The 26,120-nt window shown below is 44.7% G+C and overlaps 8 non-coding genes across 8 annotated transcripts; all 8 read left to right on the forward strand.

Annotated features, from left to right (window-relative positions):
* Positions 1–10,652: 10,652 nt before the first annotated feature.
* trnac-gca (transfer RNA cysteine (anticodon GCA)) lies at positions 10,653–10,724 on the forward strand. The gene has a single exon. It is a non-coding gene; the product is annotated as a tRNA-Cys (tRNA).
* Positions 10,725–12,632: 1,908 nt separating this feature from the next.
* Positions 12,633–12,704, forward strand: trnac-gca (transfer RNA cysteine (anticodon GCA)). The gene has a single exon. It is a non-coding gene; the product is annotated as a tRNA-Cys (tRNA).
* Positions 12,705–14,614: 1,910 nt separating this feature from the next.
* On the forward strand, positions 14,615–14,686 carry trnac-gca (transfer RNA cysteine (anticodon GCA)). Its single transcript has one exon. It is a non-coding gene; the product is annotated as a tRNA-Cys (tRNA).
* A 1,909-nt stretch (positions 14,687–16,595) lies between these two features.
* On the forward strand, positions 16,596–16,667 carry trnac-gca (transfer RNA cysteine (anticodon GCA)). The gene has a single exon. It is a non-coding gene; the product is annotated as a tRNA-Cys (tRNA).
* Positions 16,668–18,577: 1,910 nt separating this feature from the next.
* On the forward strand, positions 18,578–18,649 carry trnac-gca (transfer RNA cysteine (anticodon GCA)). The gene has a single exon. It is a non-coding gene; the product is annotated as a tRNA-Cys (tRNA).
* A 1,909-nt stretch (positions 18,650–20,558) lies between these two features.
* Positions 20,559–20,630, forward strand: trnac-gca (transfer RNA cysteine (anticodon GCA)). The gene has a single exon. It is a non-coding gene; the product is annotated as a tRNA-Cys (tRNA).
* Positions 20,631–22,540: 1,910 nt separating this feature from the next.
* On the forward strand, positions 22,541–22,612 carry trnac-gca (transfer RNA cysteine (anticodon GCA)). Its single transcript has one exon. It is a non-coding gene; the product is annotated as a tRNA-Cys (tRNA).
* A 1,909-nt stretch (positions 22,613–24,521) lies between these two features.
* trnac-gca (transfer RNA cysteine (anticodon GCA)) lies at positions 24,522–24,593 on the forward strand. Its single transcript has one exon. It is a non-coding gene; the product is annotated as a tRNA-Cys (tRNA).
* Positions 24,594–26,120: the final 1,527 nt, after the last annotated feature.

Consider the following 26,120-nt stretch of genomic DNA (forward strand, 5'->3'; position numbering starts at 1 on the left):
GGTCAGCTCTACACTGAGAAGACCAAAGACAGATTGGATCATCACTTTGTGGAACAATCTCCGTTCATACTGTGAGCTTGACCCTAAGCTTCCGCTCGCTTGTCATTTGATTTCTCCGCCCCACTCTCACTCTGTCTTCAATGTCCGTGGCCTGCTGTACTGTTCCAATGAAGATTGAGGAACAGCAGCTTATCTGTTCATCACTCGGATCGAGTTCAGTGGTTTCTGCACCAATGGAGAATTGCCGTTTTCTTTCATTTGGCCACAAGTCTACCAGTCTGCCATTGTTGTCCTGAAGCTGCACTATTTCCCTTGTGTCTGCCTGCTTTCTCAGCTGGTGAGCCATAAGGCGACTGGTTTGTTCTCTGTGTTCATATAAGCTCACCCATGTCTGGCAGAGTTGGCTCACTTCTTTTCTGGTGGGCGACAGGTTAACATCCATTTGTAGCCTTTTCCCCTCTGCTAGAAGCTCTTTGGTCGGGGCCTCAGTGTATTGTCGGTCCACCTCCAGTACAGAGTGAAGCAGTTGTTGCCTAGCTGCTCTCTCTTCCCTGTGTTAGCATGCCTTGTAAGCGATAATCTCTCCTCTGATCATAGCTCTCAATGCCTCCCAGAATGTGAAGGGATGGAACCTCCTCCTTCTGGTTGCCAGTAAATTTATTTTTTGATTTGTTCATGGGACGTAGGCGTTGAAGGCTGTGCTAGAATTTATTACCCATCCCTAAATGCCCTTGAGGGGCAGTTAATAGTCAACAACATTGATGTGGGTCTGGGGGCCAGACCAGGTAGGCAGATTTCCTTCCCTAAAGGACATTCGTGAACAGATGTTTTTTTTCTGACAATCGACAGTGGTTTCATGGTCATCATTAGATCTTTTTTTTAAATTCCAGATCCCACTCTGATTAGTTTGTGGGTGACCATATGGGTCTGCCATGGTCTTATTTATAAATTCCATGTCATCCCAGTTGGGCATGGACATTTTCACCAGGACCACTGGTGCCCCGTCCAGGGCACTGCTAACCATGTTGTACCATCCCCCTTGATTTGTAACTGTCTTCGTTACTGTAATTGCTGTCTTCTTACCAAGGAGTATGACTATTCGCTAGCTCTCATACCAAGACATGAATGGTACGTCTGGCCCACTCATCCCTTTCTTACCAGCAGTCGGTCCTTCTCCATCAGGTGTTTCTCTTGGAGGTAGACTCTGTTGGCTTTCATACTTTTCATGTGGTTGGCAGCTTCAAAGTCCGAGGAGCAAACATCACCAACAATCTGTCCGGTCCACACATGTCGGCGCTACGACCAAGAAAGCACAACAGTGCCTCAGGAAACGACGGAAATTCGGCATGTCCACATTGGCTCTCATCAATTTTTACAGACGCACTATAGAAAGCATCTTATCTGGCTGCAGGGCAACCTGGTATGGCAACTGCTCGGCCCAAGACCGTAAGAAACTGCAGAGAAGACTTCCAGTGTTGCCTCCAAAGCACGAAATGAGCTCGCAGAAAGATGGCTAGACCATCCCCTCAAACTCTACCACACACCGGCAAGGAGAAATGCCGGGAAGCAGGAGCCCCAGAGGTCGCAAAGAGACCAAAATCGGCAGCAAAGGTCAGGGGAAGCGAGTGAGGGGTTCAGCGGACCCACAAGGCGGGGTTCCCCAGCCACACTCAAGAGAGGAAGCTCAGTAACCCAGAAAACTAGCTCCACTCCGCCCGCCCACTCCGAGAGACGATGAACGGAAGACGTTCCTCATGAAGGAGCTGAAGGATGAAACTGAGGTCGAAATCAAGGCAGTGGTTAAGGTGGAAATCACAGAACCGTTGGCCACCTCCCTCAACAAGGTGGAAAAGAAACTGTTGGCCCAAGGAAACATGAATACGGACCTGGGAAAAGCCTTGTTGGACCAGAGCGACTGGATCGTCGCGCTGCAGTCGGAAATAAAGAAGTTGATGGCAATCCAAGAGACCACGAAGGAAAAGGTTGAGGACGAGGTGAACTGGTCGAGGCACCAAAACCTCGATAGTGGGCCTGCCAGAGGGAACCGAGGGCAGGTAACCGACAGACTCAGTGGCCCAGATGCTGGGAAACCTGGTGGGGAAGGACAGCTTCCCCAACACGCAGAAGATCGACAGGGTCCATAGGTCATGCTGACCAAAAGCCAATGCTGGGGAGAAGCGAGGACGATCATTTCCAAACTGCTCCAGTACCAAGACCAGGAGAACATCGTGCACTGGGCCAGACAAATGAAGGCTTGAGACTGGGAGGGACGCAAGATCAGGATATACCAGGACATTGGGGCAAACCTGGCAAAACACCTCGACAACAAGGACACCCACGTGGGATTGCTTTTCATACACTACAGCCACGCCTTCAACACCATTATCCCGAATAGACTCATAATCAAACTCTGCAATCTTGGACTTGACCCCTCCCTGTGCAACTGGTTCCTTGATTTCCTCACCAACAGACTGCAATATGTGAGGATAGGCAACAGCACCTCCTCCACAATAGTCCTCAACACCGTGGCCGCGCAAGGATGTGTGCTCAGTCCTCTACTGTACTCCCTATACACACACGGCTGTGTGGCAAGATTTAACTGCAACTTAATCTATAGGTTTGTGGATGGTACGACTATGGTGGGTCATATCTCAAAGAATGACGAATCAGATTACAGATGTGAGATAGATCACTTGGTTGCACGATGTACCGAAAACAACCTCTCTCTAAATGTCGGAAAGACCCTGGAACTGATCATCAACTTCAGGAAGCGTAGCATGAGCCCCCGCCCCCCCTCGCCCGTCTGCATCAATGGCTCTGAAGTTGAGATGGTCGATAGCTTTAAATCCCTCGGGGTCACCATCACCAATAGTCCATCCTGGTCTACTCAAATTGATACAACAATTAGGAAAGCCCAACAACGTCTCTACTTCCTACGGGACCTAAAGAAATTTGGCATGTCTGCACCGACCTTTACAAGCGCCTACAGATGTGCCAAAGAGAGCATCCTATCCAGCTGCATCACAACTTGGTATGGGAACTGCTTGGCCCAAGATCGCAAGAAACAGCAGAGTGTGGTGAACTCAGCCCAACGCATCACACAAGCTTGCCACCCTCACATTGATTCTGACTCTGGAAGGCAGACAGCATTATCAGAGACCCCTCTCTCCCAGGATTTGCCTTCTTCCAGACCCTTCCATCAGGCAGAAGGTACATAAGTCGCACATCCAGACATAGGAACAGCATCTTCCCCAAAGCATTTGGACTCCTCAACGACTCTCCCTCTTACTCATCTGTTCCCTGTAAGAACACAATTCACGATGCCCTACGCTGCTCTTGCTCATGTATTTGCTTTGTTTGGCCCCTTGCTCCGCACTGTAACCAATCACTGTTTGTGGATGTACCATTTGTCAATGTACTCTGTGGATTATTCTTTTTGTCTGCTATGTACGTACTGTGTACTTCCCTTGGCCGCATAAAAATACTTTTCACTGTACTCCGCTACATGTGACAACAAATCAAATCAAATCAAATCAAATCAAACAAGGCCTTGCATAATTAAGGCAAGACACCCTTGATGCTGTACTCAAATTTTCTCGCTATAGTGGCCCACATTCCATTTGCCTTCTTTACTGCCTGCTGCACCTCCATGCTTGCCTGCAGGGACCGGTGTACGAGGACACCTAGGTCTCTTTGCACATTCCCCTCTCATAATGTATGGACAGTCGTGTACTAATATGCCTCCGTATTTTTGCTACAAATGTGGACAACCTCACATGAATCTAGCTGCCATTCATTTGCCGACTCACTCAGCTTGTCCAAATGACACTGAAACATCTCTGCATCCTCCTCACAGCTCACCCTTCAACCTAGCTTTGTGCCTTCTGCAAATTTGGAGACAATACATTTAGCTCCCTCATCTAAATCATTTATAGATATTGTGAACACCGATACCCCACGAGTCACTGCCAGCCATCTGGATAAATATCCGTTTATCCTAATCTTCGCTTCCTGTCTGCCAATCAGTTTTCTATTCATCGCTAACCAGAATCTCATACACTTTCAATTTTATAGGCTTATCTCTTCATAGAATTGATCGTAGAATTTAGAGTGCAAAAGGAAGCCATTCGGCCCATCTAGTCTGCACTGGCCCAAACGTCTACCCGATCCCCGGAACCCAGTAACCCCACTTCAGCTTTATGGACACTGTGGCAAATTTAGCATGGCCAATCCATCCAACCTGCTCGTCTTTGGAATGTGGGAGGAAACCGGGGTACCCAAAGGAAACCCACGCAAACAACATGCAGACTCCACAGACAGTGACGAAAGCCTGGAATCGAACCTGCTACCCACTGTGCTACTGTGCCACAATCTTAAGTTGGACGTTGTTCAAAACCTTCTTAAAGGTCAAATAAACTACATCAATTGGCGCCCCTTCATCAACTCTACTAGTCACATCCTCGGTGAATTCCAGTCGATTTGTCAAGTCTGATTTCCCTTTCATAAATCCCTGCTGACTCTGTCGGATCCTGCCACTGTTTTCCAAGCGCTCTCTTATAAAATCTTTGGGAATATATTCTGGAACTCTCTCCACAGCCGACGTCAGCCTTGCTGCTCTATAATCCCGTTTTCTCTATACCTCCCTTTTTGAATAGTGGTGTTGCATTCTCTGCCCTGAAATTTGTAGAAATGGTTGCAGAATCTACGGAATCTTGAAAGATGACCACCGTGATGCTATTGATTGGTGGCGAAAGTTGGGTGGGCCAAGTTGTCTATTCCTGCTGTTATTTATTGTGTTCAGGTGTATGATGAAATCAGTTCTGGGCAGCCTTCTCCAAGGCAATGCCCAATGTTGTGGGGGTGAGGGTAAAGCCATGCCCAATAGTGGCAATCTTCGGGGTATCGGAGCAGCCAGAGCTACACATGGGGAAGCGGGCTAACGCCCTTGCTTTCGCTTCCCGAATCGCACGCGGGAGAATCCTGCTCGGCTGGCGATCGGCAGCACCACCCACAGCTGCAGACTGGCTCGCTGACCTCTCGAAATTTCTCCACCTGGTCTCTTACCAAATATTCAAATTGCCCAGAAGCAGGTATTCGAGTTGAATTCCTGATGTGCAGTAACGAGAATCCCTCCGATGTCTCAGATCAGTTAATTTAACTGTAACATCAGGGAAAGACGTCTTGACTGTCTCAGCTCATTCTGACAGTTCACCCTTCATTCTCCTCTGATTCCAGTTCCCAAAGAGTTTCCAAAGATTTAGAAAGCTGGAGACTGGGTTTTCTAGTTTGTTCCTTCTCCAATCTACCCAACTGCCAACTGACAACATTTTTCAAAATATCCTCTCAATCCTTCACCTTGCATCATATCCAGGGGTGAGGAAATTCAGTTTTGTGGAGCGATTATAGAGACTAGGATTGTTTCAATTCCAGCAAAGAAGGTTAAATGGAAATTTAAAATTCAATCTGTGGTAATGGGTACCGGCAGTTTAACGGGGAGTAACTGATTCTCCTGCCTGGAGGCAAGAATCGGAGGATGGGGTTTGACGAAATAGAGGTTTGCGTTTACATCGCACAACACCCTTTTTGAAAGTTCTTTTTACGTGTCATCATTTTTGTTACTGAGCAACAAATCACTTGTGGCACCCGGATTTGAATGGGGATCTCTTCATCTGCACTTATTTGTTCTGTTACTGAGATCTCTGTTACTGCCGGGTGTGAATGGGGATTCCCCCTCCCCAGCCATACAACACAGAAGACTCAACACAGTCTTAAATTGCTCCGCCACGATTCCACACAAAAACTGTGCTAATCATGTCCTGAGAAAGAAATTAACGGAGTGACTTTTGGTTTTCCAGACTTCCATAAGTAACTTCGGCGAGGTGAATATCGTAAACCAGGAAAACGGCCCTTGTTGTCTGTGATTGCAATGTTCTCTGCTGCAAACGGAACATTAAATACACATTACCCTCACCTTTCCATAAAATATATGTACAACCTCTTCAAAGGCATCAGGGACGCAAAGAGACAATACGTGACTGAGCTAGAGTCCCCGACTAACACCAAGAATCAGTAAGCATAAACAACAACACATCCTCTACAACAGTGCTCAATACCGGGTCCCCACAGGCTGCGTACTTAGCCTCCCACTGTACTATACACACACGATTGTGTGGAAAAATTTGGCTCCTACTCCATCTACAAGTTTGCTTGTTACACGACCGTAGTGGGTGGTATCTCAAACAGCAATGAATCAGAGTACACGAGGGAGATAGAGAACCTCGTGCCATGATGCAACGACAACAGTCTCTCCCTCAATGCAGCAAAACTAACGAGCTGGTCACTAACTTCAGGAAGCGATATGTCCGACAGCCCCATATCTGCATTAATGGTGCCCTGGTGGAGATGGTTGTCAGCTTCAAATTCTTGGGTGCAAACATCACCAACAATCTGTCCTGGCCCAGCCATGTTGATACCACGACCATGAAAGCAGAACAGAACCTATGTTTCCTCAGGATACTAAGGAAAGTCGGCATGTCAACATTGACTCTTACCAATTTCTGCAGATGCACCACAGAAAGCATCGTATCTGTTATGGCAACTTCTTGGCCCAAGACCGTAAGAAACTGCAGAGAGGATTTCCGGTGGTGGGATGAGCCAATTGGACGCCCACAAGGTGACTCTCCCCCAAATCTCGAGAAAATAGGGACTTCTAACCAAAATGAGCTCGCATAAAGATGGCAAGACCATCCCCTCAACACCGACAAGGAGAAATGCCGGGAAGCAGGAACTCCAGAGGCCGCTAAGAGACCAAAATCGACGGCAAAGGTCTGGTGAAGCGAGTGAGGGGTTCAGTGGACCCACGAGGCGGGGTTCCCCAGCCACACTCGAGAGAGGAAGACCAGCAACCCCCCCCCCCCCACTCTGCCAGACGGTGCATGGAAGACGTTCCTCATGAAGGAATTGAAGGAGCTGAAGGATGGAATTGAGGACAAAATCAAGGCACCGGTTAAGTTGGCGATTACAGAAGCGTTGGCTACCTCCCTCAACAAGGTGGAAAAGAGACTGTAGGCCGAGCTAAATACTAAAACGGACCTGCAAAATGCCTCGATGGACCAGAGCGACTGGATCGTCGCGCTGGAGGTGGAATTAAAGAGGTTGGTGCGACCCAGGGAACCTTGAAATGAAAGATTGAGGACCAGGTGAACTGGTTGAGACGCAAAAATACCTCAGGATAGTGGGCATGCCAGAGGGAACCGAGGGCAGGTACCTGCCAGTCTACGTGGCCCAGATGCTGGGAAACATGCTGGGGAGGGACAGCTTTCCCAACCCACAGAATATTGACAGGGCCCATAGGTCACGCTGGCCAAAACCCAATGCTAAGGAGCAGCGAGACTATCACTGCAAAACTGCTCCGGTACCAAGATGAGGAGAACATCCTGCACTGGGGCAGAGAAATGAAGGCTTAAAACTGGGAGGGATGCAAGATCAGGATATACCAGGATATTGGGGCCGAATTCAATAATGCGAAGGCGGCCTTGTACAGGAATGAAGGGAAATTCAGGACTCCCTAACCAGCCAGACTTTGGGTCACGTACCAGAACAAGGATCATTTTTTCCGATTCTTGCGGACGCGGATAAAGTCGTCCAAAATAATGGGCTGGGTAAACAGCAGCGGAGGCTGCAATGAGGCAGACTCAGGAGATGCGCTATATGTTAAAGAACAATTTGCATGGAACAGTATTGCCACAGTCGAATAGGTGAGGATGGATAAGAGTTCCTGCATAGGGATGTCCGTCCGAGCCTTGCCACAACAGCATTCCCATCCATAAGACCAACAGACCATATGACATATGAGCAGACTTAGGCCACTCGACCCATCGGGTCTACTCCGACACTCAATCAAGGCTGATATTTTTCTCATCCCCATTCTACTGCCTTCTCCCCAGAACCCCTGATCCTCTTATTAATCAAGAAGTTATCTATCTCTGTCTTAAAGACGCTCAATGATTTGACCTCCACAGCATTCTGCGGCAAAGTATTCTACAGATCCACCACACGCTGGCTGAAGAAAGTCCTCCTCATCTCTGTTTCAAAGGATCATCCCTTCAGTCTGATGTTTTTCCTCTGGTTCTAGTGTTTCCTTCGAATGGAAATATCCTCTCCACGTCCACTCTATGCAGGCCTCGCATAATGAGTTTCAGTAACATCCCCCTCATCCTTCTAAACTCCAACGAGTACAGACCCCCAAATCCTCAACCGCTCCTCGTACAACAAGCTTTTCATTCCAGGGATCATTCTTGTGAACCTCCTATGGACCCTTTCCAAGGCCAGCGTATGCAGGGTCCAAAACAATTCACAATACTCCATATGTGGTCGAAGCAGAGTCTTATACAGCCTCAGATGTACATCCCTGCTCTTGCAGTAATAATAATCTTCATCATTGTCACAAGTCGGCCTACATTGGCACTGCTATAAGGTTACAGCAAAATGTCCCTAGTCGCCACACCAAGGCACCTATTCAGATACACAGAGGGAGAATTCTGAATGCCCAATTCACCTAACAAGTGCATCTTTCGGTACTTGTGGGAGGAAACCAGAGCACCCAAAGGAAACCCACACAGACACGAGGTGAACGTGCAGACTCCGCACTGACAGGGATCCAACCGGGAATCGAACCTGGGACCCTGGCACTGTGAGGCAACAGTGCTAACCATTGTGCCATCCTAAATTTCATTCCCAGGTTTCGAAACCAGCGAATGGTGGTGAAAGCACCGAATCCTAACCATTGGACCACCAGGGAAGCAGCAGTCTAGCCCTCTCGACATGAATGTTAACATTGCATTTGCCTTCCTAACTGCCGACTGAACCTGCACGTTAAACTTAAGAGAATACTGAACAAGGACTCCAAAGTCCCTTGAAGCATTTTCCCATTTAGAAAATAGTTTGTGCCTCTATTCCTTCTTCCAAAATGCGTAAGCTCAGTTTTCCACATTGTCTTCTACCTGCCACTTATTTGCCCACTTTCCTATCCTGTCCAATTCCTTCTGCAGCCCTCTCGTTCCTCAATACTACCTGACCCTCTGCATATCTTTGTATCATCTGCAAACTTAGTCCTGCCCTCAGTTCCTTCTTTCAGATCGTTAACATGTATTGTGAAAACTTGTGGTCCCAACACCGACTCCTGAGGCACGACACTCTGCAACGGCTGCCATCCTGAAAAAGATCCATTTATCAACACTCTCTGCCTTCTGGCAGTCAGCCAATCCTCTACCCATGTCAGTATCTTGTGTTACCGCAACTTGTGTTACCGAGCGACTTCTTTCCAATTGCTTGTCCGTCACGTTTGCAATTCAATTTGATTAATATATGTAACCGAATGTAAGTTCGAAATGATTGCACAAAGCGGGAAAATTTTTCCTCCAGGAAAAGATCCTGCGGAAAGTGGATCACAATGGCAGAAATGTAGTACATTGGTTAGGACTGATGCTTGGCAGGTTGGATTGCCGACTTGGTTCACTGTCTGTGTGGAGTTTGCAATGCACGTTCTCCCTGTGTCTGCGTGGGTTTCCATGATAATGTCCAAAAATGTTAGCTGGGGTTATTGGCATGGGAGTAGCTGTGGGCTTATATAAAGTACTCTTTCCGTGAGGCGGTGCAGACTCGATGGGCCTACGTGTGCACTGTAAAATCTATGATTCTGTGATAATGCTCGGAAGGCGTTCCAGCTTAGAAACGGAAAATGTGATTGCGTAAAATAACTTTCGCTCCCATTGCTTTCAAGCAGTTATAATACTGTGATAAGAAACTGAATGCTCGGCCATCTCAGTCGGAAGAGCATGAGTGTTTCAATATCAGGGTTCACGTCGGGCGCAATTACTTTGAAACTTCACTGTTTTCCTGGGTGAACTCTCGCACTCAATTTCTCCGGCAGTGCCAATGCTCAACCCGAGTTCTTCTCCACTATGCTTTGTTAATATCCTAGTTTATTTGTGAAAACTGATTCCAAATGTAGATGAGGACTGATGTACATAGAATGATGACACTTCATCGTGGACTGATAGCTGCGGGCTCTCGTCCAAGGGGATCCAGACAATAACAATCCAATGGAAAAATCTAGGCGAGAGAAATCCAGAACTCCCTCTCAATGTTTTCCAGGACGAAATGAATATGTTTCTTCATGTGTGAATTGTGTTCCTTTGCTCACCGAAGTGTGTATTCTCTTGATCAAAGGGCAAGGATTTGAGATCTTTCAGTGTGCGGCAGCAGTGATCTGCATGAACAAGCAGAAAAGCAAAATATTCCCAGAGCAGTACGACCTGGTTCAAACAGAATGACATTTCCACATTCTATCCCTTTAGTTGTTCCATTGATATCTTATTCTGTTTTTCACCATCATCCCATTTGTTACTTAATCTCTTCTGCCGTCCATTCTTCCACAGTTTCCCTTTTGATCTTTCATCCTGATCTGCTGAATATTTCCAGTGCGTATCGAATGTAAAGTCAAGAGACATTGTGAAAAATGCGCATCTACGGGAATAAATTGAAGGTCGTCACCAATATATCGAACACGCACTTTGGACGAAAGCAGACAGAATACAAAGCTCGATAAGTGGAATGAGGATTCATCGTGTCATTGCTCTGAAACAGCTTGTGGGGGTATAGCTCAGTGGTAGAGCATTTGACTGCAGATCAAGAGGTCTCTGGTTCAGGTCCAGATGCCCCCTGTCCTCTTCGGCTGTCATTTCTCCTTCAGTGCAGCAGTTTAGAAAATTCTCACCGTAACTTTGCATGCAGACATGGTCTGGAGAACACTATGAGAAGTCATCGGCTGCTTGAACGTGAAGCCGATTCTGTTTTTCTTTATTTTGTTAAATCCCCATTTGCTGCTGCTGCACTACGTCAGTGAAAACAGCTTCTTCCTATTTGATCTGTTGACCTGTCCCAAACCGCACATTCATAATTTTCAGCAGGTCCATTAAGTCCACCTTTTATACCACCCAATGTTTGGTGAATATTGGTCCATGCAATTCGTGAGAGATACGTTTGAGCAGTATGCAAGCCATCCCCGAGCGAGTGCATCACCAAAAAAATGATGAAGGAGCTGCTCTCCGATAGCTGGAGATTCCAAACAAACCTGTTGGACTTTAACCTGCTGTTGGAACACCTCTTACTGTTCTCACAAATAAAAGGCACAGCAACTTTATGAATGTCTTCACTGTTGAGTTCCATTATTTAATTTAAAAGCTCACTTTTGGGAATCCGACAACACCACCACGCAACTTGTGTTACCGAGCGACTTCTTTCCAATTGCTTGTCCGTCACGTTTGCAATTCAATTTGATTAATATATGTAACCGAATGTAAGTTCGAAATGATTGCACAAAGCGGGAAAATTTTTCCTCCAGGAAAAGATCCTGCGGAAAGTGGATCACAATGGCAGAAATGTAGTACATTGGTTAGGACTGATGCTTCGCAGGTTGGATTGCCGACTTGGTTCACTGTCCGTGTGGAGTTTGCAATGCACGTTCTCCCTGTATCTGCGTGGGTTTCCATGATAATGTCCAAAAATGTTAGCTGGGGTTATTGGCATGGGAGTAGCTGTGGGCTTCTATAAAGTACTCTTTCCGTGAGGCGGTGCAGACTCGATGGGCCTACGTGTGCACTATAAAATCTATGATTCTGTGATAATGCTCGGAAGGCGTTCCAGCTTAGAAACGGAAAATGTGATTGCGTAAAATAACTTTCGCTCCCATTGCTTTCAAGCAGTTATAATACTGTGATAAGAAGCTGAATGCTCGGCCATCTCAGTGGGAAGAGCATGAGTGTTTCAATATCAGGGTTCAGGTCGGGCGCAATTACTTTGAAACTTCACTGTTTTCCTGGGTGAACTCTCGCACTCAATTTCTCCGGCAGTGCCAATGCTCAACCCGAGTTCTTCTCCACTATGCTTTGTTAATATCCTAGTTTATTTGTGAAAACTGATTCCAAATGTAGATGAGGACTGATGTACATAGAATGATGACACTTCATCGTGGACTGATAGCTGCGGGCTCGCGTCCAAGGGGATCCAGACAATAACAATCCAATGGAAAAATCTAGGCGAGAGAAATCCAGAACTCCCTCTGAACGTTTTCCAGGACGAAATGAATATGTTTCTTCATGTGTGAATTGTGTTCCTTTGCTCACCGAAGTGTGTATTCTCTTTATCAAAGGGGAAGGATTTGAGATCTTTCAGTGTGCGGCAGCAGTGATCTGCATGAACAAACAGAAAAGCAAAATATTCCCAGAGCAGTACGACCTGGTTCAAACAGAATGACATTTCCACATTCTCTCCCTTTAGTTGTTCCATTGATATCTTATTCCGTTTTTCACCATCATCCCATTTGTTACTTAATCTCTTCTGCCGTCCATTCTTCCACAGTTTCCCTTTTGATCTTTCATCCTGATCTGCTGAATATTTCCAGTGCGTATCGAATGTAAAGTCAAGAGACATTGTGAAAAATGTGCATCTACGGAATAAATTGAAGGTCGTCACCAATATATCGAACACACACTTTGGACTAAAGCAGACAGAATACAAAGCTCGATAAGTGGAATGAGGATTCATCGTATCATTGCTGTGAAACAGCTTGTGGGGGTATAGCTCAGTGGTAGAGCATTTGACTGCAGATCAAGAGGTCTCTGGTTCGAGTCCAGATGCCCCCTGTCCTCTTTGGCTGTCATTTCTCCTTCAGTGGAGCAGTTTTAAAAATTCTCACCGTAACTTTGCATGCAGACATGGTCTGGAGAACACTATGAGAAGTCATCGGCTGCTTGAGCGTGAAGCCGATTCTGTTTTTCTTTATTTGTGTTAAATCCCCATTTGCTGCTGCTGCACTACGTCAGTGAAAACAGCTTCTTCCTATTTGATCTGTTGACCTGTCCCAAACCGCACATTCATAATTTTCAGCAGGTCCATTAAGTCCACCTTTTATACCACCCAATGTTTGGTGAATATTGGTCCATGCAATTCGTGAGATATACGTTTGAGCAGTATGCACGCCATCCCCGAGCGAGTGCATCACCAAAAAAATGATGAAGGAGCTGCTCTCCGATAGCTGGAGATTCCAAACAAACCTGTTGGACTTTAACCTGCTGTTGGAACACCTCTTACTGTTCTCACAAATAAAAGGCACAGCAACTTTATGAATGTCTTCACTGTTGAGTTCCATTATTTAATTGAAAAGCTCACTTTTGGGAATCCGACAACACCACCACGCAACTTGTGTTACCGAGCGACTTCTTTCCAATTGCTTGTCCGTCACGTTTGCAATTCAATTTGATTAATATATGTAACCGAATGTAAGTTCGAAATGATTGCACAAAGCGGGAAAATTTTTCCTCCAGGAAAAGATCCTGCGGAAAGTGGATCACAATGGCAGAAATGGAGTACATTGGTTAGGACTGATGCTTGGCAGGTTGGATTGCCGACTTGGTTCACTGTCCGTGTGGAGTTTGCAATGCACGTTCTCCCTGTGTCTGCGTGGGTTTCCATGATAATGTCCAAAAATGTTAGCTGGGGTTATTAGCATGGGAGTAGCTGTGGGCTTATATAAAGTACTCTTTCCGTGAGGCGGTGCAGACTCGATGGGCCTACATGTGCACTGTAAAATCTATGATTCTGTGATAATTCTCGGAAGGCGTTCCAGCTTAGAAACGGAAAATGTGATTGCGTAAAATAACTTTCGCTCCCATTGCTTTCAAGCAGTTATAATACTGTGATAAGAAGCTGAATGCTCGGCCATCTCAGTCGGAAGAGCATGAGTGTTTCAATATCAGGGTTCACGTCGGGCGCAATTACTTTGAAACTTCACTGTTTTCCTGGGTGAACTCTCGCACTCAATTTCTCCGGCAGTGCCAATGCTCAACCCGAGTTCTTCTCCACTATGCTTTGTTAATATCCTAGTTTATTTGTGAAAACTGATTCCAAATGTAGATGAGGACTGATGTACATAGAATGATGACACTTCATCGTGGACTGATAGCTGCGGGCTCTCGTCCAAGGGGATCCAGACAATAACAATCCAATGGAAAAATCTAGGCGAGAGAAATCCAGAACGCCCTCTGAACGTTTTCCAGGACGAAATGAATATGTTTCTTCATGTGTGAATTGTGTTCCTTTGCTCACCGAAGTGTGTATTCTCTTTATCAAAGGGGAAGGGTTTGAGATCTTTCAGTGTGCGGCAGCAGTGATCTGCATGAACAAACAGAAAAGCAAAATATTCCCAGAGCAGTACGACCTGGTTCAAACAGAATGACATTTCCACATTCTATCCCTTTAGTTGTTCCATTGATATCTTATTCTGTTTTTCACCATCATCCCATTTGTTACTTAATCTCTTCTGCCGTCCATTCTTCCACAGTTTCCCTTTTGATCTTTCATCCTGATCTGCTGAATATTTCCAGTGCGTATCGAATGTAAAGTCAAGAGACATTGTGAAAAATGCGCATCTACGGGAATAAATTGAAGGTCGTCACCAATATATCGAACACACACTTTGGACGAAAGCAGACAGAATACAAAGCTCGATAAGTGGAATGAGGATTCATCGTATCATTGCTCTGAAACAGCTTTTGGGGGTATAGCTCAGTGGTAGAGCATTTGACTGCAGATCAAGAGGTCTCTGGTTCAAGTCCAGATGCCCCCTGTCCTCTTTGGCTGTCATTTCTCCTTCAGTGCAGCAGTTTAGAAAATTCTCACTATAACTTTGCATGCAGACATGGTCTGGAGAACACTATGAGAGGTCATCGGCTGCTTGAACGTGAAGCCGATTCTGTTTTTCTTTATTTGTGTTAAATCCCCATTTGCTGCTGCTGCACTACGTCAGTGAAAACAGCTTCTTCCTATTTGATCTGTTGACCTGTCCCAAATCGCACATTCATAATTTTCAGCGGGTCCATTAAGTCCACCTTTTATACCACCCAATGTTTGGTGAATATTGGTCCATGCAATTCGTGAGATATACGTTTGAGCAGTATGCACGCCATCCCCGAGCGAGTGCATCACCAAAAAAATGATGAAGGAGCTGCTCTCCGATAGCTGGAGATTCCAAACAAACCTGTTGGACTTTAACCTGCTGTTGGAACACCTCTTACTGTTCTCACAAATAAAAGCACAGCAACTTTATGAATGTCTTCACTGTTGAGTTCCATTATTTAATTGAAAAGCTCACTTTTGGGAATCCGACAACACCACCACGCAACTTGTGTTACCGAGCGACTTCTTTCCAATTGCTTGTCCGTCGCGTTTGCAATTCAATTTGATTAATATATGTAACCGAATGTAAGTTCAAAATGATTGCACAAAGCGGGAAAATTTTTCCTCCAGGAAAAGATCCTGCGGATAGTGGATCACAATGGCAGAAATGTAGTACATTGGTTCGGACTGATGCTTGGCAGGTTGGATTGCCGACTTGGTTCACTGTCCGTGTGGAGTTTGCAATGCACGTTCTCCCTGTGTCTGCGTGGGTTTCCATGATAATGTCCAAAAATGTTAGCTGGGGTTATTGGCATGGGAGTAGCTGTGGGCTTATATAAAGTACTCTTTCCGTGAGGCGGTGCAGACTCGATGGGCCTACGTGTGCACTGTAAAATCTATGATTCTGTGATAATGCTCGGAAGGCGTTCCAGCTTAGAAACGGAAAATGTGATTGCGTAAAATAACTTTCGCTCCCATTGCTTTCAAGCAGTTATAATACTGTGATAAGAAGCTGAATGCTCGGCCATCTCAGTGGGAAGAGCATGAGTGTTTCAATATCAGGGTTCAGGTCGGGCGCAATTACTTTGAAACTTCACTGTTTTCCTGGGTGAACTCTCGCACTCAATTTCTCCGGCAGTGCCAATGCTCAACCCGAGTTCTTCTCCACTATGCTTTGTTAATATCCTAGTTTATTTGTGAAAACTGATTCCAAATGTAGATGAGGACTGATGTACATAGAATGATGACACTTCATCGTGGACTGATAGCTGCGGGCTCTCGTCCAAGGGGATCCAGACAATAACAATCCAATGGAAAAATCTAGGCGAGAGAAATCCAGAACTCCCTCTGAACGTTTTCCAGGACGAAATGAATATGTTTCTTCATGTGTGAATTGTGTTCCTTTGCTCACCGAAGTGTGTATTCTCTTTATCAAAGGGGAAGGATTTGAGATCTTTCAGTGTGCGGCAGCAGTGATCTGCATGAACAAACAGAAAAGCAAAATATTCCCAGAGCAGTACGACCTGGTTCAAACAGAATGACATTTCCACATTCTATCCCTTTAGTTGTTCCATTGATATCTTATTCTGTTTTTCACCATCATCCCATTTGTTACTTAATCTCTTCTGCCGTCCATTCTTCCACAGTTTCCCTTTTGATCTTTCATCCTGATCTGCTGAATATTTCCAGTGCGTATCGAATGTAAAGTCAAGAGACATTGTGAAAAATGTGCATCTACGGGAATAAATTGAAGGTCGTCACCAATATATCGAACACACACTTTGGATGAAAGCGGACAGAATACAAAGCTCGATAAGTGGAATGAGGATTCATCGTATCATTGCTCTGAAACAGCTTGTGGGGGTATAGCTCAGTGGTAGAGCATTTGACTGCAGATCAAGAGGTCTCTGGTTCAAGTCCAGATGCCCCCTGTCCTCTTTGGCTGTCATTTCTCCTTCAGTGCAGCAGTTTAGAAAATTCTCACTATACCTTTGCATGCAGACATGGTCTGGAGAACACTATGAGAAGTCATCGGCTGCTTGAACGTGAAGCCGATTCTGTTTTTCTTTATTTGTGTTAAATCCGCATTTGCTGCTGCTGCACTACGTCAGTGAAAACAGCTTCTTCCTATTTGATCTGTTGACCTGTCCCAAATCGCACATTCATAATTTTCAGCGGGTCCATTAAGTCCACCTTTTATACCACCCAATGTTTGGTGAATATTGGTCCATGCAATTCGTGAGATATACGTTTGAGCAGTATGCACGCCATCCCCGAGCGAGTGCATCACCAAAAAAATGATGAAGGAGCTGCTCTCCGATAGCTGGAGATTCCAAACAAACCTGTTGGACTTTAACCTGCTGTTGGAACACCTCTTACTGTTCTCACAAATAAAAGGCACAGCAACTTTATGAATGTCTTCACTGTTGAGTTCCATTATTTAATTGAAAAGCTCACTTTTGGGAATCCGACAACACCACCACGCAACTTGTGTTACCAAGCGACTTCTTTCCAATTGCTTGTCCGTCACGTTTGCAATTCAATTTGATTAATATATGTAACCGAATGTAAGTTCGAAATGATTGCACAAAGCGGGAAAATTTTTCCTCCAGGAAAAGATCCTGCGGAAAGTGGATCACAATGGCAGAAATGTAGTACATTGGTTAGGACTGATGCTTGGCAGGTTGGATTGCCGACTTGGTTCACTGTCCGTGTGGAGTTTGCAATGCACGTTCTCCCTGTGTCTGCGTGGGTTTCCATGATAATGTCCAAAAATGTTAGCTGGGGTTATTGGCATGGGAGTAGCTGTGGGCTTATATAAAGTACTCTTTCCGTGAGGCGGTGCAGACTCGATGGGCCTACGTGTGCACTGTAAAATCTATGATTCTGTGATAATGCTCGGAAGGCGTTCCAGCTTAGAAACGGAAAATGTGATTGCGTAAAATAACTTTCGCTCCCATTGCTTTCAAGCAGTTATAATACTGTGATAAGAAGCTGAATGCTCGGCCATCTCAGTCGGAAGAGCATGAGTGTTTCAATATCAGGGTTCACGTCGGGCGCAATTACTTTGAAACTTCACTGTTTTCCTGGGTGAACTCTCGCACTCAATTTCTCCGGCAGTGCCAATGCTCAACCCGAGTTCTTCTCCACTATGCTTTGTTAATATCCTACTTTATTTGTGAAAACTGATTCCAAATGTAGATGAGGACTGATGTACATAGAATGATGACACTTCAGCGTGGACTGATAGCTGCGGGCTCTCGTCCAAGGGGATCCAGACAATAACAATCCAATGGAAAAATCTAGGCGAGAGAAATCCAGAACTCCCTCTGAACGTTTTCCAGGACGAAATGAATATGTTTCTTCATGTGTGAATTGTGTTCCTTTGCTCACCGAAGTGTGTATTCTCTTTATCAAAGGGGAAGGATTTGAGATCTTTCAGTGTGCGGCAGCAGTGATCTGCATGAACAAACAGAAAAGCAAAATATTCCCAGAGCAGTACGACCTGGTTCAAACAGAATGACATTTCCACATTCTATCCCTTTAGTTGTTCCATTGATATCTTATTCTGTTTTTCACCATCATCCCATTTGTTACTTAATCTCTTCTGCCGTCCATTCTTCCACAGTTTCCCTTTTGATCTTTCATCCTGATCTGCTGAATATTTCCAGTGCGTATCGAATGTAAAGTCAAGAGACATTGTGAAAAATGTGCATCTACGGGAATAAATTGAAGGTCGTCACCAATATATCGAACACACACTTTGGACGAAAGCAGACAGAATACAAAGCTCGATAAGTGGAATGAGGATTCATCGTATCATTGCTCTGAAACAGCTTGTGGGGGTGTAGCTCAGTGGTACAGCATTTGACTGCAGATCAAGAGGTCTCTGGTTCAAGTCCAGATGCCCCCTGTCCTCTTTGGCTGTCATTTCTCCTTCAGTGCAGCAGTTTAGAAAATTCTCACCACAACTTTGCATGCAGACATGGTCTGGAGAACACGATGCGAAGTCATCGGCTGCTTGAACGTGAAGCCGATTCTGTTTTTCTTTATTTTGTTAAATCCCCATTTGCTGCTGCTGCACTACGTCAGTGAAAACAGCTTCTTCCTATTTGATCTGTTGACCTGTCCCAAACCGCACATTCATAATTTTCAGCAGGTCCATTAATTCCACCTTTTATACCACCCAATTTTTGGTGAATATTGCTCCATGCAATTCGTGGGATATACGTTTGAGCAGTATGCACGCCATCCCCGAGCGAGTGCATCACCAAAACAATGATGAAGGAGCTGCTCTCCGATAGCTGGAGATTCCAAACAAACCAGTTGGACTTTAACCTGCTGTTGGAACACCTCTTACTGTTCTCACAAATAAAAGGCACAGCAACTTTATGAATGTCTTCACTGTTGAGTTCCATTATTTAATTGAAAAGCTCACTTTTGGGAATCCGACAACACCACCACGCAACTTGTGTTACCGAGCGACTTCTTTCCAATTGCTTGTCCGTCACGTTTGCAATTCAATTTGATTAATATATGTAACCGAATGTAAGTTCGAAATGATTGCACAAAGCGGGAAAATTTTTCCTCCAGGAAAAGATCCTGCGGAAAGTGGATCACAATGGCAGAAATGTAGTACATTGGTTCGGACTGATGCTTGGCAGGTTGGATTGCCGACTTGGTTCACTGTCCGTGTGGAGTTTGCAATGCACGTTCTCCCTGTGTCTGCGTGGGTTTCCATGATAATGTCCAAAAATGTTAGCTGGGGTTATTGGCATGGGAGTAGCTGTGGGCTTATATAAAGTACTCTTTCCGTGAGGCGGTGCAGACTCGATGGGCCTACGTGTGCACTGTAAAATCTATGATTCTGTGATAATGCTCGGAAGGCGTTCCAGCTTAGAAACGGAAAATGTGATTGCGTAAAATAACTTTCGCTCCCATTGCTTTCAAGCAGTTATAATACTGTGATAAGAAGCTGAATGCTCGGCCATCTCAGTGGGAAGAGCATGAGTGTTTCAATATCAGGGTTCACGTCGGGCGCAATTACTTTGAAACTTCACTGTTTTCCTGGGTGAACTCTCGCACTCAATTTCTCCGGCAGTGCCAATGCTCAACCCGAGTTCTTCTCCACTATGCTTTGTTAATATCCTAGTTTATTTGTGAAAACTGATTCCAAATGTAGATGAGGACTGATGTACATAGAATGATGACACTTCATCGTGGACTGATAGCTGCGGGCTCTCGTCCAAGGGGATCCAGACAATAACAATCCAATGGAAAAATCTAGGCGAGAGAAATCCAGAACTCCCTCTGAACGTTTTCCAGGACGAAATGAATATGTTTCTTCATGTGTGAATTGTGTTCCTTTGCTCACCGAAGTGTGTATTCTCTTTATCAAAGGGGAAGGATTTGAGATCTTTCAGTGTGCGGCAGCAGTGATCTGCATGAACAAACAGAAAAGCAAAATATTCCCAGAGCAGTACGACCTGGTTCAAACAGAATGACATTTCCACATTCTATCCCTTTAGTTGTTCCATTGATATCTTATTCTGTTTTTCACCATCATCCCATTTGTTACTTAATCTCTTCTGCCGTCCATTCTTCCACAGTTTCCCTTTTGATCTTTCATCCTGATTTGCTGAATATTTCCAGTGCGTATCGAATGTAAAGTCAAGAGACATTGTGAAAAATGTGCATCTACGGGAATAAATTGAAGGTCGTCACCAATATATCGAACACACACTTTGGATGAAAGCAGACAGAATACAAAGCTCGATAAGTGGAATGAGGATTCATCGTATCATTGCTCTGAAACAGCTTTTGGTGGTATAGCTCAGTGGTAGAGCATTTGACTGCAGATCAAGAGGTCTCTGGTTCAAGTCCAGATGCCCCCTGTCCTCTTTGGCTGTCATTTCTCCTTCAGTGCAGCAGTTTAGAAAATTCTCACCATAACTTTGCATGCAGACATGGTCTGGAGAACACTATGAGAAGTCATCGGTTTCTTGAACGTGAAGCCGATTCTGTTTTTCTTTATTTGTGTTAAATCCCCATTTGCTGCTGCTGCACTACGTCAGTGAAAACAGCTTCTTCCTATTTGATCTGTTGACCTGTCCCAAATCGCACATTCATAATTTTCAGCGGGTCCATTAAGTCCACCTTTTATACCACCCAATGTTTGGTGAATATTGGTCCATGCAATTCGTGAGATATACGTTTGAGCAGTATGCACGCCATTCCCGAGCGAGTGCATCACCAAAAAAATGATGAAGGAGCTGCTCTCCGATAGCTGGAGATTCCAAACAAACCTGTTGGACTTTAACCTGCTGTTGGAACACCTCTTACTGTTCTCACAAATAAAAGGCACAGCAGCTTTATGAATGTCTTCACTGTTGAGTTCCATTATTTAATTGAAAAGCTCACTTTTGGGAATCCGACAACACCACCACGCAACTTGTGTTACCGAGCGACTTCTTTCCAATTGCTTGTCCGTCACGTTTGCAATTCAATTTGATTAATATATGTAACCGAATGTAAGTTCGAAATGATTGCACAAAGCGGGAAAATTTTTCCTCCAGGAAAAGATCCTGCGGAAAGTGGATCACAATGGCAGAAATGTAGTACATTGGTTAGGACTGATGCTTGGCAGGTTGGATTGCCGACTTGGTTCACTGTCCGTGTGGAGTTTGCAATGCACGTTCTCCCTGTGTCTGCGTGGGTTTCCATGATAATGTCCAAAAATGTTAGCTGGGGTTATTGGCATGGGAGTAGCTGTGGGCTTATATAAAGTACTCTTTCCGTGAGGCGGTGCAGACTCGATGGGCCTACGTGTGCACTGTAAAATCTATGATTCTGTGATAATGCTCGGAAGGCGTTCCAGCTTAGAAACGGAAAATGTGATTGCGTAAAATAACTTTCGCTCCCATTGCTTTCAAGCAGTTATAATACTGTGATAAGAAGCTGAATGCTCGGCCATCTCAGTGGGAAGAGCATGAGTGTTTCAATATCAGGGTTCACGTCGGGCGCAATTACTTTGAAACTTCACTGTTTTCCTGGGTGAACTCTCGCACTCAATTTCTCCGGCAGTGCCAATGCTCAACCCGAGTTCTTCTCCACTATGCTTTGTTAATATCCTAGTTTATTTGTGAAAACTGATTCCAAATGTAGATGAGGACTGATGTACATAGAATGATGACACTTCAGCGTGGACTGATAGCTGCGGGCTCTCGTCCAAGGGGATCCAGACAATAACAATCCAATGGAAAAATCTAGGCGAGAGAAATCCAGAACTCCCTCTGAACGTTTTCCAGGACGAAATGAATATGTTTCTTCATGTGTGAATTGTGTTCCTTTGCTCACCGAAGTGTGTATTCTCTTTATCAAAGGGGAAGGATTTGAGATCTTTCAGTGTGCGGCAGCAGTGATCTGCATGAACAAACAGAAAAGCAAAATATTCCCAGAGCAGTACGACCTGGTTCAAACAGAATGACATTTCCACATTCTATCCCTTTAGTTGTTCCATTGATATCTTATTCTGTTTTTCACCATCATCCCATTTGTTACTTAATCTCTTCTGCCGTCCATTCTTCCACAGTTTCCCGTTTGATCTTTCATCCTGATCTGCTGAATATTTCCAGTGCGTATCGAATGTAAAGTCAAGAGACATTGTGAAAAATGTGCATCTACGGGAATAAATTGAAGGTCGTCACCAATATATCGAACACACACTTTGGACGAAAGCAGACAGAATACAAAGCTCGATAAGTGGAATGAGGATTCATCGTATCATTGCTCTGAAACAGCTTGTGGGGGTATAGCTCAGTGGTAGAGCATTTGACTGCAGATCAAGAGGTCTCTGGTTCAAATCCAGATGCCCCCTGTCCTCTTTGGCTGTCATTTCTCCTTTAGTGCAGCAGTTAAGAAAATTCTCACCACAACTTTGCATGCAGACATGGTCTGGAGAACACTATGAGAAGTCATCGGCTGCTTGAACGTGAAGCCGATTCTGTTTTTCTTTATTTTGTTAAATCCCCATTTGCTGCTGCTGCACTACGTCAGTGAAAACAGCTTCTTCCTATTTGATCTGTTGACCTGTCCCAAACCGCACATTCATAATTTTCAGCAGGTCCATTAAGTCCACCTTTTATACCACCCAATTTTTGGTGAATATTGGTCCATGCAATTCGTGGGATATACGTTTGAGCAGTATGCACGCCATCCCCGAGCGAGTGCATCACCAAAAAAATGATGAAGGAGCTGCTCTCCGATAGCTGGAGATTCCAAACAAACCTGTTGGACTTTAACCTGCTGTTGGAACACCTCTTACTGTTCTCACAAATAAAAGGCACAGCAGCTTTATGAATGTCTTCACTGTTGAGTTCCATTATTTAATTGAAAAGCTCACTTTTGGGAATCCGACAACACCACCACGCAACTTGTGTTACCGAGCGACTTCTTTCCAATTGCTTGTCCGTCACGTTTGCAATTCAATTTGATTAATATATGTAACCGAATGTAAGTTCGAAATGATTGCACAAAGCGGGAAAATTTTTCCTCCAGGAAAAGATCCTGCGGAAAGTGGATCACAATGGCAGAAATGTAGTACATTGGTTAGGACTGATGCTTGGCAGGTTGGATTGCCGACTTGGTTCACTGTCCGTGTGGAGTTTGCAATGCACGTTCTCCCTGTGTCTGCGTGGGTTTCCATGATAATGTCCAAAAATGTTAGCTGGGGTTATTGGCATGGGAGTAGCTGTGGGCTTATATAAAGTACTCTTTCCGTGAGGCGGTGCAGACTCGATGGGCCTACGTGTGCACTGTAAAATCTATGATTCTGTGATAATGCTCGGAAGGCGTTCCAGCTTAGAAACGGAAAATGTGATTGCGTAAAATAACTTTCGCTCCCATTGCTTTCAAGCAGTTATAATACTGTGATAAGAAGCTGAATGCTCGGCCATCTCAGTGGGAAGAGCATGAGTGTTTCAATATCAGGGTTCACGTCGGGCGCAATTACTTTGAAACTTCACTGTTTTCCTGGGTGAACTCTCGCACTCAATTTCTCCGGCAGTGCCAATGCTCAACCCGAGTTCTTCTCCACTATGCTTTGTTAATATCCTAGTTTATTTGTGAAAACTGATTCCAAATGTAGATGAGGACTGATGTACATAGAATGATGACACTTCAGCGTGGACTGATAGCTGCGGGCTCTCGTCCAAGGGGATCCAGACAATAACAATCCAATGGAAAAATCTAGGCGAGAGAAATCCAGAACTCCCTCTGAACGTTTTCCAGGACGAAATGAATATGTTTCTTCATGTGTGAATTGTGTTCCTTTGCTCACCGAAGTGTGTATTCTCTTTATCAAAGGGGAAGGATTTGAGATCTTTCAGTGTGCGGCAGCAGTGATCTGCATGAACAAACAGAAAAGCAAAATATTCCCAGAGCAGTACGACCTGGTTCAAACAGAATGACATTTCCACATTCTATCCCTTTAGTTGTTCCATTGATATCTTATTCTGTTTTTCACCATCATCCCATTTGTTACTTAATCTCTTCTGCCGTCCATTCTTCCACAGTTTCCCTTTTGATCTTTCATCCTGATCTGCTGAATATTTCCAGTGCGTATCGAATGTAAAGTCAAGAGACATTGTGAAAAATGTGCATCTACGGGAATAAATTGAAGGTCGTCACCAATATATCGAACACACACTTTGGATGAAAGCAGACAGAATACAAAGCTCGATAAGTGGAATGAGGATTCATCGTATCATTGCTCTGAAACAGCTTGTGGGGGTATAGCTCAGTGGTAGAGCATTTGACTGCAGATCAAGAGGTCTCTGGTTCAAGTCCAGATGCCCCCTGTCCTCTTTGGCTGTCATTTCTCCTTCAGTGCAGCAGTTTAGAAAATTCTCACCATAACTTTGCATGCAGACATGGTCTGGAGAACACTATGAGAAGTCATCGGTTTCTTGAACGTGAAGCCGATTCTGTTTTTCTTTATTTGTGTTAAATCCCCATTTGCTGCTGCTGCACTACGTCAGTGAAAACAGCTTCTTCCTATTTGATCTGTTGACCTGTCCCAAATCGCACATTCATAATTTTCAGCGGGTCCATTAAGTCCACCTTTTATACCACCCAATGTTTGGTGAATATTGGTCCATGCAATTCGTGAGATATACATTTGAGCAGTATGCACGCCATCCCCGAGCGAGTGCATCACCAAAAAAATGATGAAGGAGCTGCTCTCCGATAGCTGGAGATTCCAAACAAACCTGTTGGACTTTAACCTGCTGTTGGAACACCTCTTACTGTTCTCACAAATAAAAGGCACAGCAACTTTATGAATGTCTTCACTGTTGAGTTCCATTATTTAATTGAAAAGCTCACTTTTGGGAATCCGACAACACCACCACGCAACTTGTGTTACCGAGCGACTTCTTTCCAATTGCTTGTCCGTCACGTTTGCAATTCAATTTATTAATATATGTAACCGAATGTAAGTTCGAAATGATTGCACAAAGCGGGAAAATTTTTCCTCCAGGAAAAGATCCTGCGGAAAGTGGATCACAATGGCAGAAATGTAGTACATTGGTTAGGACTGATGCTTGGCAGGTTGGATTGCCGACTTGGTTCACTGTCCGTGTGGAGTTTGCAATGCACGTTCTCCCTGTGTCTGCGTGGGTTTCCATGATAATGTCCAAAAATGTTAGCTGGGGTTATTGGCATGGGAGTAGCTGTGGGCTTATATAAAGTACTCTTTCCGTGAGGCGGTGCAGACTCGATGGGCCTACGTGTGCACTGTAAAATCTATGATTCTGTGATAATGCTCGGAAGGCGTTCCAGCTTAGAAACGGAAAATGTGATTGCGTAAAATAACTTTCGTTCCCATTGCTTTCAAGCAGTTATAATACTGTGATAAGAAGCTGAATGCTCGGCCATCTCAGTGGGAAGAGCATGAGTGTTTCAATATCAGGGTTCACGTCGGGCGCAATTACTTTGAAACTTCACTGTTTTCCTGGGTGAACTCTCGCACTCAATTTCTCCGGCAGTGCCAATGCTCAACCCGAGTTCTTCTCCACTATGCTTTGTTAATATCCTAGTTTATTTGTGAAAACTGATTCCAAATGTAGATGAGGACTGATGTACATAGAATGATGACACTTCAGCGTGGACTGATAGCTGCGGGCTCTCGTCCAAGGGGATCCAGACAATAACAATCCAATGGAAAAATCTAGGCGAGAGAAATCCAGAACTCCCTCTGAACGTTTTCCAGGACGAAATGAATATGTTTCTTCATGTGTGAATTGTGTTCCTTTGCTCACCGAAGTGTGTATTCTCTTTATCAAAGGGGAAGGATTTGAGATCTTTCAGTGTGCGGCAGCAGTGAT

Source organism: Scyliorhinus torazame, chromosome 5, assembly GCF_047496885.1.
Source record: "Scyliorhinus torazame isolate Kashiwa2021f chromosome 5, sScyTor2.1, whole genome shotgun sequence".
NCBI classification, from domain to species: Eukaryota; Metazoa; Chordata; class Chondrichthyes; order Carcharhiniformes; family Scyliorhinidae; genus Scyliorhinus; species Scyliorhinus torazame.